This window comes from Lynx canadensis, chromosome X (genome assembly GCF_007474595.2).
Source record: "Lynx canadensis isolate LIC74 chromosome X, mLynCan4.pri.v2, whole genome shotgun sequence".
Lineage (NCBI taxonomy): Eukaryota > Metazoa > Chordata > Mammalia > Carnivora > Felidae > Lynx > Lynx canadensis.
This window is the reverse complement of record NC_044321.2, coordinates 50,671,150-50,683,543: the sequence shown is the minus strand read 5'-3', so window position 1 is coordinate 50,683,543 and position 12,394 is coordinate 50,671,150.

Sequence of the window (12,394 nt, the reverse complement as noted above, 5' to 3'; positions counted from 1 at the left end):
TATATGCAGCAAGGGAATTTAATTTTTCATTCGCTTTTGTTTCTCACATTACCACGGCAAGGACTTAAGCCCCTTTTCCTTTGTTCTTGGGTAACCAGAAGTGTCCAAGGGATGTCACCCCCCCCCCGGGGTGGCAGGGGATGCCAGCTTGCACTTTACCCCTCAGCCTGCCTCATGCTCCCTCATCATAACTATTACCATGCCAACTCCAGCCTTTCGAGCACCAAGTCATCAGTGACAGGTCAATGGATCCTTTTGTATATCAGAAGCTGATTGCTTTCAGGTAGCATGGGAGCAGGGAGCATGGGAGTTTTCCTATAATCCCTGGTTTTCACTGAGTTCTTGACAGGCCCAATGTGCCTGGTGGAACCAAGATATAGTTAGAAAAACAGCAAGGGATGGGGCGCCTGGGTAGCTCAGTGGGTTAAGCGGCTGACTCGTGACTTGAGCTCAGGTCATGATCTCACAGTTCCTGAGTTCCAGCCCCATGTGGGGCTCTGGGATGACAGCTCAGAGCCTGGGGGCCTGCTTCAGATCTGTGTCTCCCCTCTCTCTCTCTTCCCCTCCCCCACTCTTTCTCTCCTTCTCTCTCTCTCTCTCTCAAAAATAAATAAACATTAAAAAAATAAATTTGAATTTCCTTGTAACCTGCAGCTAATTAACAAATATTTGAGGCTGCCATAGTCAAATGTTTCCCCAGGAACTTCCTATTGTCTAAATGTTAATGCTTTGCTAGAAGGGAAAATGAATCTTAGCTTGACGAGAGCCAGGCCTCCAGCAATCTGTGAATCTTTAGCCTAGGAAAGTCTCCTTGGAAACTTGCCTTTGGACTTTACCTTCCCCAAGCCCATAGTATATAACCAGTCAGTCTTCACAACCCCAGTGCAGGCAGATTTTCCTGCCCACAGGTCCTGTCCCAGTGCCTTTAACAAAATCACCTTTTTGCACCAAAGAAGTTTTCAAGAATTCTTTTTCTGGCCATCAGCTCTGAACCCCACCATCACTCCCCAAAACTTTATCACGCTAAACCTGAGAGCCCTGTATGCAAACTCTGTACATTCTTACCTCATATAAGTCAAGGAGTCTTTTGGCCCTCACCTGTTTTCCTGCCCTTTCCTTCAATGTATAGAGGCAGTGGTAATTAGGTGATGGTGGTGTTGGCTCACAGCTAACACTTAAGTGTGTGCAATGGGGCTCTGGTCTTGTCCACTTTGATTGATTTTTTTCTTCTGGCCAGCTCAAGGATTGCAATGTGCATAGGCAAATTCAGGCATTTCAGGCAGCACGGGATGGTCTCAGCACGGTGACCATTGTCTTGCCAACCGCAACCTGCCAAGCACCATCTTCTCAGTAAGAAGATGACAATGTTTCCTCAGTGATACTGTTGGGAAAATGAATAAAGTTTTACACCATAAGATGGCCAATGGACTAAAACAAGCTCTGGTCTCTACCTTAGAGACCCCTCTTCCAGGTTCTTCTTGCCCTGTTTGCCACGTGCGCAGGAACCCCCACAGATATGGAAGCTGACAGCTATAAATTACCCTTCCCACTTGCATTCGGCGCTCAGATCTTTGGAGAAACGGTCTCCTCTGAGCCCGCCGGTGTTAAATCTCCGATCCACCAAGATCTCCGAGCGCCGCTTGGTTTTTCCGCCAGCGCTCCAGCCTGGTTCCGTAACAATATCAGAAACAGATTTGTCCAGATTGTCACAGAAAGGGAGTGGGAGCTTGCTTGCCAATTACTGGGAGATTGCTGTCTAGGTGACAGCTGCATTGCCCCTGACTCCTTACTGCTGTTATATTCGCTTTGCCCTAGAAGTAAGGCAGGCTGCTTTCAACACCACCCTTTGTCTACAGGCAAACCTCTTGTGCTTAATGCTTTCCAACACCCTAGGGCTCCTGCTTCCTGTTGCCAATGTAAGTTTGGCAGGGAAGCCGATGAGGCACCCATTGTCCAAGCTATCCCCAAATCAGGGAACTTGCTATAAAAGACTTGGCAATTAAAACTGGAGGAGAGGCTTGCCTCCCAAAGCCCCACAGGGAAGAACTGGTTAACAACAACAACAACAACAACAATAAGGTTTCTGCTGATTTAATAATAGCAAATAATAATAATATTAATAATAATAACATTATTATTATTATTAAATCAGAATAAACACTGAAGGCCAAAGTTGTTCACTTCAGATGAAAATGAAATGAAGCCGGGACTGCTGACATGGGCACCATTTCCTAAGCAAGCTTCCTGTCCTGAGAGTATGTAGGAAACACCTGTGGGATTGGGATGAAAGGAAGCACCAGCCACAAGAACACTGCATCCTGACCTAGATACGGCAGGAAGGCTTCTGGTTCTTGCTTACACTTCCAACCAGTGGGAAGAGGCACTCGTGATCTATTTGAATGTTGTCTTCTCTGTGCTGGCTGGCAGCCCTGTCTGTAGAATTGGGTTCTGGTCCCAGAGTCCTTGAATGGACTCTCTGACCTGGCCATCTGGGGAAGGACAATGCTCATGCTCCAACTTTGATCTTATCAGAATGCAGGAACCTCACAGGGACCAGTGGGATCAGGGTAACCAACCCCCACCCCCAGGTCAACAGAAACCTGCCAAACACATAGGTCTCAGTAAAGGAGGGAATGTGTCCTTAGGAATCACCATGTGTTAGCTGGTTGTGAACGGTGGATACTCTCTGAGTAACATCCACGTGGTTCCTGACTCCGACCTCTGATCTCCATCTCCCCTTGTGCAGAAGTGAGGATGGCTCCCTCCTAATAACACTTGTGCCTTCCCCATGCTTTTTGCCTTCTGTTGCCAAGATAGGTCTCACGGGTGAGACCCATTGCCCATGTTCTCCTGGATATAAGGGAACTTAGCAGGACTCCACAATTAAAATCAGAAAAAAATACTTCCAGGCTCAGACTCTCAATCCCTCACAGGAAAACCTGGTTAGAAAGAGACCAGGGGAGTTGGAAGGGATGCACTTGGGTCCAAATTCTTTGTCTCAGATGATAATAGAATAGAGCTGTGAATGAAGTGACTGGCACGATTCCCCAGGGAAGTTTGGTGTCCTATGACTATGGAAAACCTGTGGGCTATAGAAAACTGGAACATATTTTAGCTACACCTGGGAGCCCTAATGTAGCATAAGAAACCCTACATTCGACCTCAAACAATGTAGGAGGGCCCGGGACTCTTGCCAGCTTTGCAGCATTTCCTGTCAGTGGGTAATGAGAGACTAAGAGAAAAATTACCAGGTGTACTCACAACTGCAAAGAAAAGACCTCCCCCCCCTCCCCGTTCCCGAAACCAGCCAGGGCGTGCCCGGTTGTAGTCTGACATAAAGGCAGGAACCAATCAAGTTCTGCTGAATGGTTTGAAATAAAGGGGGGAACCCATCAAGTTCTGCTGAGCGTTCAAATTTAAATGTTAACCAACAACAGCTCTGTAAGCTCTAAAAAATATCCCTAACTGTTTGTGCCTGTCTATAAAAGAAGCTGTAAGATCCTTACTCGGGGCCTCTTAGCGTCACCGGCAACGAGTGCACGGAGGACCGGGTTCGAACCTGCAATAAACGACCCTTGCCATTTGGCTTTGATTCTGGACTCTGGTGGTTTGTTTTGTAAGGGTTAATTGTACTGTAGGGCTAACGCTTAGCTTGAAAGATAACAACTTTGTTCTGACACTGAAGGTCAAAAGATAACAACCTTGCTTTTATTCTTGTAAATCATACTTCATACTCTTGTGAATCAGGCTTTACCAATGAAGGAAACAAAACCTCAAAAAAGAGCATCAGAGACAAGGTCAAGGAGATCCACTGGTTGCAACTTAAGCGGCAGAAAGTCTAAAATAATCACTTCATTCGATAACTGTTTCTGACTCATCTGGCAACTGTTTCTAACTCATCTGGAAACTGTTTATCTGTTCTGTTCCCAGATAATGATAAAAACGATGTGATCGGCTTTAAAAACTCTGTACCCCGGCTGTTCGGGGCCACACTCTTATCAAGAGTGTTGGTCCCGATCGGTCGGCCTTGCCTCTCATTGTAATAAACTTTGTTGCAACTGTCACTGGTGCCCGTAGCATTCTGTTTCAGGAGGTCGCGTGGATGCAACAGTTTTCGGGGGGGGGTCTCTCGAATCGGGGCATATCAGTAAAAGCAGTCGTGATTTGGAGGGCAGTGTCTGAATACGGGCTGATGCCCAAGTCTGTGGGACTGGGTTCTGATTTTGTTTAATTTTTTTTGAGTCATTTCATTCTACCATCACCTGCTGGAAAAACGACTGGGCATGCAGGATCCCTTAGAGTCTCAGAAAGCAGGACTTTCTGGCAGTCTACCGCAGGGGCGAGAGTATAGTAATAGCGACTGCACAAACATAAGACTTCAATGCCCCAAGGATTGAGGAGGGCAACATGTTTTCACTGATATCAGAAATTAGTGGTTGTGCGGGTAGAAAGCAACTTTCATGTATGTTCACTTGGAGTTAATCGGCCCTATCTGCAATGAGAAAGAATGAAATGATGCCATTTGCAGCAACGTGGATGGAACTGGAAGGTATTATGCTGAACGACATAAGTCAGTCAGAGAAGGGCAGATATCATATGTTTTCACTCATACGTAATTCTTGAGAAGCTTAACATAAGACCGTGGAGGAAGGGAAGGGGAAAACCTAGTTACAGAGAGAGAGGGGGCAAAATATAAGAACCTCTTAAATACAGAGAACAAACTGAGGGTAGATGGAGGAGTGGGGGAGAGGGAAAATGGGTGACAGGCATTGAAGAGGGCACTTGTTGGGATGAGCATTGGGTGTTGTATGTAAGCCAATTTAAGAATAAATTATGTTAAAAAATAATAATTAGCCCTATCTTTGTGACTTTTTTTTTTACTACTGGCTGTGGCCCTGAAGGCCACAACTCCATCAGCTTTTGCCAAAGAAGTGAGCCAACTGTCTCCCAATATCACCCGCCCCTACCCACAAGCAATCCTCTTCTGCTTAGCACACTCAAGTCCCCAATACCTCCTGTTCCCAAGGTAGATCTGGCAGACACCCCAGGGGCACCTGTTCCTCAAGCTCTTCCAAATTGATGGGAATTTGGCAAGACTCCACAAATAAAATTGGAGAAAAGGCTGCCAGACTCCGGCATGGAATGTCTTCCAGTGAACACACGGTTAGCATAAGTGTAGGGAATTGAAGAGGATACACTGAGGGCTAAAGTGCTTCATCTCGATGAGAACAGAATGAAGCTGTAGATAATGTTACTATCACAATTCCCTGTGCAAGTTCGGTGTCCAAGGAGTAGAAAAGACCTGCGGCCTGAAGAGAAATAGAACACCCACTAGCTATACAAAGGAGTCCTGTGGGCAACGTTATGCATCCCAATGTCAATAAGGTCAGGAAAGTGTCAAGCTATCACAAGCTTTCCAGCCCTCCCCATCTGTGGACAGAGGTACTTGTGGCTCACAGGGTTCGCTCTTGCCCCTGGAAAGTCGGCAGATCTGGGCTCTGGTATTTTAGTCTTTGAGTATCTTTGTGCCCTAACCTGCTCGGTGAATGGACTTTACACACAGGAACCGTCAGTGTCTCAGGAGCTAGGTACCTCAGGCTTTCTTGAAAGGGGTGGACATAGAGCAGGACAATGGTCCCATGGTAACAGAAACCAGCCAAACACCGAGTTCTTCCTGGCAGGAGGTCAACCTTTCCTTTCCATATCAGAAAAATAATTGTTATGTGATGCCCACGGTGTGAGTGCAGGCTCCCCGGGAAGGACTGGGCGCTGTCTGAGGGACGGCCCTGTAGCTCCTGAATTGACCCTAGGCCCTTGCTCCAGAAATGAGATAGGATCCTTCCCAACATCATCTGACCCTGTACACAGGAACCCTCTTGCACTGAACAGTTCCAATGCCCTATGACATCTTTTGCCAAGGTAGGTCTTGTAGAGGAGCTCCATGAACTCATATTGCCCAGGCTATCCAAGATTACTGGGAACTGGTCACAACTCCATTTTCTGTTAACATCAGAAAATTCTCCCAGATCATGTCTGTGTAGGTCCCCTAATAAAATCCTCATCCCCTAATAAAAAGAGCAAGGGAATCTGAAGGGATGCACGGAGGCCAAATTTCTTCATCACTGAAGAAAATGGAATAAAACTTCAAATGAAGTCACTAGCACTTTTCCCTGGCAAGGTTGGTGTCATCGCCAACATCTGTGGGCCAGGTCTAAGGGGAACATCCATTAGCTACACTTACAAGCCCTGTGTGCAAAAGGGGTATCACTATTTTCCATTCCTTTCCTTCAGTGATAAAGCAGTGGTGATTTGGGGGCTCTTGTCTGGCTCCTGGCTGAAACCAAGTCCGTGGAAATGGGCTCTGACTTTTAGTTATGCAGTTTATTTTTTCTATCCTCACTTCTTCAAGGCATGGACTTTGTGTGGATAAACCGTTAGTATCTCAGAATGTAGGAAGCGCAGGCATTCCAGGAGGTTGGTAGAGAGCAGGAAGTGACCATCTGGGCCAACGCAATCCTGCCAAGCACTGAATTCTCAGTAACAGAAGGACAACCTTTCTTCCCCAACATCAAAAACGAATTGCTGTGTCGTAGCACACCACCAGAGTGGGAGCTCGCCTAGAGTTTCTTGTCACTGTCTGAGGACAGACCAGTCAGTCCTGACTCCAACCCCTGATCTCAGTCTCTTTTTGCCACCAAAGTGAGTGGGGCTCTTTCCAGCACCACCTGTATTGAAGTGCATCGGGGTTTTACATTCTATACTCTATTTAACATCTAACCTGATTGCTTTGCAGCGTGATACCTGTCTTTGGATTGTATTAAACACATAGGGGCACATCACTCTTTGTTTTTATTTCTTTGGCTATATAGACATTATAATAACATATATGACTAAAGTGGGAAGCCTTTCAGAGGTTGAGGTTTGAGTAAGTCTGTGTGATCTCTGAACAGGTATCTGATATCTGACACAAATACAGAAATATCTAAATTCGCTTGAAAGACAGCCTGCCATTTGTGGTTCCTGCATTTTGTCAAATTCTATTAAGTATCACCTATAAGTGAGGAGTTTGAATATTTTGAAACACTTCTGATTAGGAAATGTCATAAAGAAACATTGAAACTTCATGACAACACATTCTGCTTTCATGTTTTTCTTCACTTATCCTAAATATCTGAGTGGAAACATTTGATTTTATTCTATTCGTGCTGAACTATAAGCACAAAGACAAAATAAAAGCAAGCATGCTTGGAATAAGTCAGTAGGGTCACAATAAACCATTAGGGTTCTTTTTTTTCTTTCGTTTTCTTTTTTTGTTTGTTTGTTTCTTTAAGTGCTCTTTGGAATATGTTCAAAATGATGCCTCCGGCTTTGCTTTACTTTTTCAGGATTGCTTTCGCTACTTGGGTTCTTTTGTATTCCATACAAATTTTAGGATCATTTGTTCTGTGAAAGATGTCAGTGGTATTTTGATAGGGTTTGCATTAAATGTGTAGATTGCTTTGAGTAGTATAGACATTTTAACAATGTTTGTACTTCAAACCATGGACATGGGATGTTTTCCCATTTCTTTGTGTCCTCTCCCATTTCCTTCATAAGTTTTCAGAGTACACATCTTGTACCTCTTGGTTGGGCTGATTTCTAAGTATCTTACAAAGTATCTTTGGTGCAATTGTCAATGGGATAGATTCATTGATTTATCTTTCTGGGTGGGTGGGGGATAGATGGGTGATGAATATTGAGGAAGGCACTTGTTATGATGAGCACTGGGTGTTGTCTGTAAGCAAGGAATCACTGAATTCTAATCCTGACACCAGTGTTACACTGTATGTTAACTAATGAGAATTTAAATACATATTTGGGAAAAAATGGGAAAAACATGAGCAGATGATTTGGTCTTGATAATTTTACACCTCTATTTTGAACCTGCTATCACGACTCAGACATTTTATCTTGGAGAACTTTGCTCACACACGAAAATTTTTGTGAGGTGCTTCATAAACATCAAAGAAATATACCAACATAAGATGCTTGTGGATAAAGTGCTTTTCAGGGAAAAATAAAACATTTCAATTACTTGATCAATTTAAAACACTGTAGCTCAATGTACAGATTATAGTTCATCTGAATTTATTTTATAATTAATAATGAAATGTTTTTCAGCACCAATTAATTTCTATGTAAAGAACTTGACATTCTAGCCATGGCATAATGCATGACGTGTAGATTCTGCTTTTTAAAATTTTTAGAAAGGAAACATATATCAAGTTGTTAGAGCAGGGAGATCAATGATATGTGATCTCCCACGGTGGGCAATCCAAAATCAGGTACAGACTAGCCACGTCCAGGTTTCATTTATATGAGAAAGAAACACATCTATATCCTGTTTCTTACTTAGACATCTAATACAGGGGCCCAAATATAACCCTAACCAAAGCAAGAACTTTACCTTTGTAACACTGTGTGACTGTGGAAAGGATGTATGTCCTTCTGAAGGACAGATCTCTGTATGACTAGCAGCAGAGGCAGGAGTGGAACTAGTCTACATGATTCAGAGACCTAGTGTTTCTGCCTGGTTGATATCCATGCCCTTTCTACTGGGAACAGTAGGTGGTACTGGGGTGGGGTGGTTGCTGAAGACCTACTCCCTGAGCAGTATTTGCTGCATTACCATGCCTCATAAGGCAAGGGAGCACACTCATGCACTGCTGGGTTAGTGATGTCCTGCGTACCTGTGGTGGACACAGACCTGATTTTTCTTCACTGGCTCCACACATTTGCCTGTTTTATGCAGGTTTTTATGCCTGTATAAAGTAAACTGGAATACTTAGTATACAGGCATGGCTGAGCACTCCCCACCTGACACCCTATCCAGTATTAATGGAACGTGACGTCCCATCCTCTGGAGAACTGGCTTTTGTGGTTATGTACCTAAGCTCTCACTGTACAATGGGGTGACTGATCTGATCAAGAGACTAGGACTGGCCCAGATCACAGGAGGTGGGAAGAGTCCAGAGGAGAAGGCTGGGCTCTGCCGTTTTAGGCAATGGCTCAAACCCCTCCAATCATGTTTGCTTTAGAAAGGAGAGACTCTAATATTCTGGGACGAATCATGCTAGCACTTGCTGTCCATTTGGGGTCATTTTGCTATCCAATTCCTTACATGTACACTGGCACATACACTCTGAAGGTATGTTCAAGAAAGAGTGGACACTGGGGAAGTGACAACAGGGAAAGAAGAAAGAGGTTGGAGAGAGCTCTGCCATGGGGCAACAGCATCCATTTTCATAGCTGCATGCACAAAGGCCCAAAGATGGGCATGGAATTCTTGAAGTTTATAGGTTTCTGCTGGACCCAGGGCCATCCTTGGCCCCGCCTCCAGAGGAAAGGACTGGGGTCCTTTACCCCAACTCTGTGGGCACCTGAAATTATGATGAGCTAACTCCTCCTAGTTTATACAATAGATACAGGAGAAAAGGCTTCAGTGTTCTCCCATATACTGTTGTGTTACCAGTGGGTTCCTCCAGAGTTCCATGGAATCATAAAGTGTCAAATGGCTTTGGTTCTCCATCAGTGACTCACTGTGTTATGAGATACTAGAGAAGTGCTTGATACATTCTGGAAGCCTTTTAGAGCCTAGAAAGTCTTGGGGACTTGGGGTGGTGAAGACGTGGGATAGGTAAGGACATGACAGAGCACTGTACACTGAGTCTAGAGCCCAAGTACAATACCAGTCCATGTTGGGCCCCCAGGCTCTTCATTTGGAAATAAGGCGGTTGTTGCCTGGGCTGATGGGAGGATGCCTCATGAGTCAAGAGTATACACTGGAGATGGACAGACAAAGGGGAATGGCAGAAGCCTGAGATCCCTGGCACAACCCTGGAGCCTGTAGGTCCTGAGTTTTACCCAGGGAACTTAAAGGACCACTGCCTTCATGTCAGCCACATAAAGGTGCTAATTTTGTTTGGGGGTTTTCATGCCTGTGGCTCCAGTGCTAGTGCTGGACACCAGGGAACAGGCAGCCTCCTGTGTCAGTGGCACCCACTGAGATTTTCTGGAGGAATGGAACAAGGGAAAGGTCATGCAGAGGTCATTCTGGATTTCCCCTGCCTCAGATACAACAGGAATCTCCCATTACTAGCATATATCTCCACAGAGGAAGCCAAACAAAATCCAGATGGAGGGGTCCAGGGTCCCTCTATTTCTTCTTCATTCAGTAACTTCTCCAAGCACTCACCTTGTGCTTGGGGATCTGGTGGACATAAGTGCAAGGCTTACAATGACAAAGTGGCCCCTGCCTGCCGGGTCTTCACAGTTTGGTGGGGAGATGAACAAAGATATGAAAGACAAGACACGTGAAAATAAAAGTGAGGGGGGGCACGAACTGTAATAGTGAAAACAACAAGTGTGTTGTGAGGACAGGCTGGGAGTCACTGGAAGGTATGAGAGACCTCACTGAGGTGAATAAGCTTGGAAAGTGCACCCTGTCCTGAAGTGTGCATATAGGGCTCAGAGCCATTAACAGGAAACCAGGCTGAGACGCACTAAGTACTAATAAAGAGGAGATATTTAATTGGGTGATATTATTACTTACGCAGGACATAAACCAGCAAGCACTGGGAGGTGGAGATACTATAATTATTTTCTAGTGGTTTGATCGGTAAGGTGGAGGTAGCAAAAAAACATAGGGAGAGGGAACACCAATAGTGGTCTATGCACGTTGATCCTTGTGGAGGGAGGCCCAAGTGATGTTGATATGTCAATTTGCATACATTCCAGTGTGGCCAACAGTAAGAGTGAAGAAGGGAAGGCCTAGCTTCCAAAGATTAACAAGTCAAGGTCCTTTTAATTTCCCTTTATGTGAAGAAATTAGAGGGCCAGACAAGCCTCCATCTTTCCAAAAACTATTCTTCCTACTAGACTGCTCAAAGGGTATGGTCTTATTCGAATATTTTGTTTCAAGATGTCCTCTAGGACCCCTGTCAATAATAGTGCAATTACCCCAGTGAAGATTATGCTCAGTCTCTCCATAACAGGTTGCCCAAGGAATATTATTCCAGGGGTGGTCTGAATATTTGAGATTAGAGCAAGTTATAACATTGGGAATGTGAGATATGTTTGGTTTTTTGTTTGTTTTTTAGGTATATAAAAGCCTGTGGCTGAAAAAAAGGGTAAGATTGTCTGGCCTTGTAGAGGTTTGGGGCTGTATGTGCAAAAGCCAGTTGAGTTTTAGTTGGAGACAAACAGATAAGTTGCTAAGTTTAGTAGCACACACAGGAGGTGCTGGAGGAAGCCACCATTGAAATCTTGGCATATAAAGCCAATGCTCTTGCTCAGTTTGGAAGGCCGGGTTGAGATTGGCTCCTTCCATGAACTCTGTCATTATTGCTAACAGGAATACCCCAGGCTAAGAGTGTTAAGCTATCAAATAGAGGTTGGTTAAGGAAATGAGCCCAATATGAATACTGAGCCTGGCCTGGACAAATGAGGGCAAGGAGAAGAATCAGGGTTCCACATATGGAATTTTTGCTCATGACAGAAATCATGGCCATCAGATGTGAGTTAGGGGTATATGCAACATCATTGTGTTGTAAGAGGATGCCTGCCCTGTTAGACAGGCATTTAAGGCTTCCCCATGTTCTATCAGGGGACAAGGACTTGCATTTGTGGAGTGGCTTTAGGATGAAGAGTCCACGAAGAGGCTTCTTTCATCTTGAAAAAGGGGGGCAGTGGTTGCTCACTCAGAGTCATTCTCTGGAAGTCCTGGTTCATTGGAAGATATCCTGGGGGTCTCCACCATGCCATGGTAAGGCTTCACCAACTGAGAGGGAATACACAGAGGTTGGGAATCTGAAAGAACACAAGCATATCCTCAACCCCAGGTGAGAAGTTTAGTGGGCCCAGTCCGTGTGGGCCCCCCTTCGGGGGTTTTGCATAGAACCATAGGGTGAGAGGGTTTATCTTATTTTGAAGAATGCCACCCAAGGACTGGGTGGCATTCTTCAAAATAAGATAAACCCTAATCAGGTTTAAAAAGTTAAGAGTAGGGGCGCCTGGGTGGCGCAGTCGGTTAAGCATCCGACTTCAGCCAGGTCACGATCTCGCGGTCCGTGAGTTCGAGCCCCGCGTCGGGCTCTGGGCTGATGGCTCAGAGCCTGGAGCCTGTTTCCGATTCTGTGTCTCCCTCTCTCTCTGCCCTCCCCCGTTCATGCTTTGTCTCTCTCTGTCCCAAAAAAATAAATAAACGTTGAAAAAAAAAATTAAAAAAAAAAAAAAGTTAAGAGTAATCATAGCACAGTCAAGAAGGAGCTGAGGTTGTAATGCAGACAGCCAGGTGTATCTCCCCGCCCCCCTTTTTTTAACATGTTTTGCACATATTATGTGCTCATTTTACATT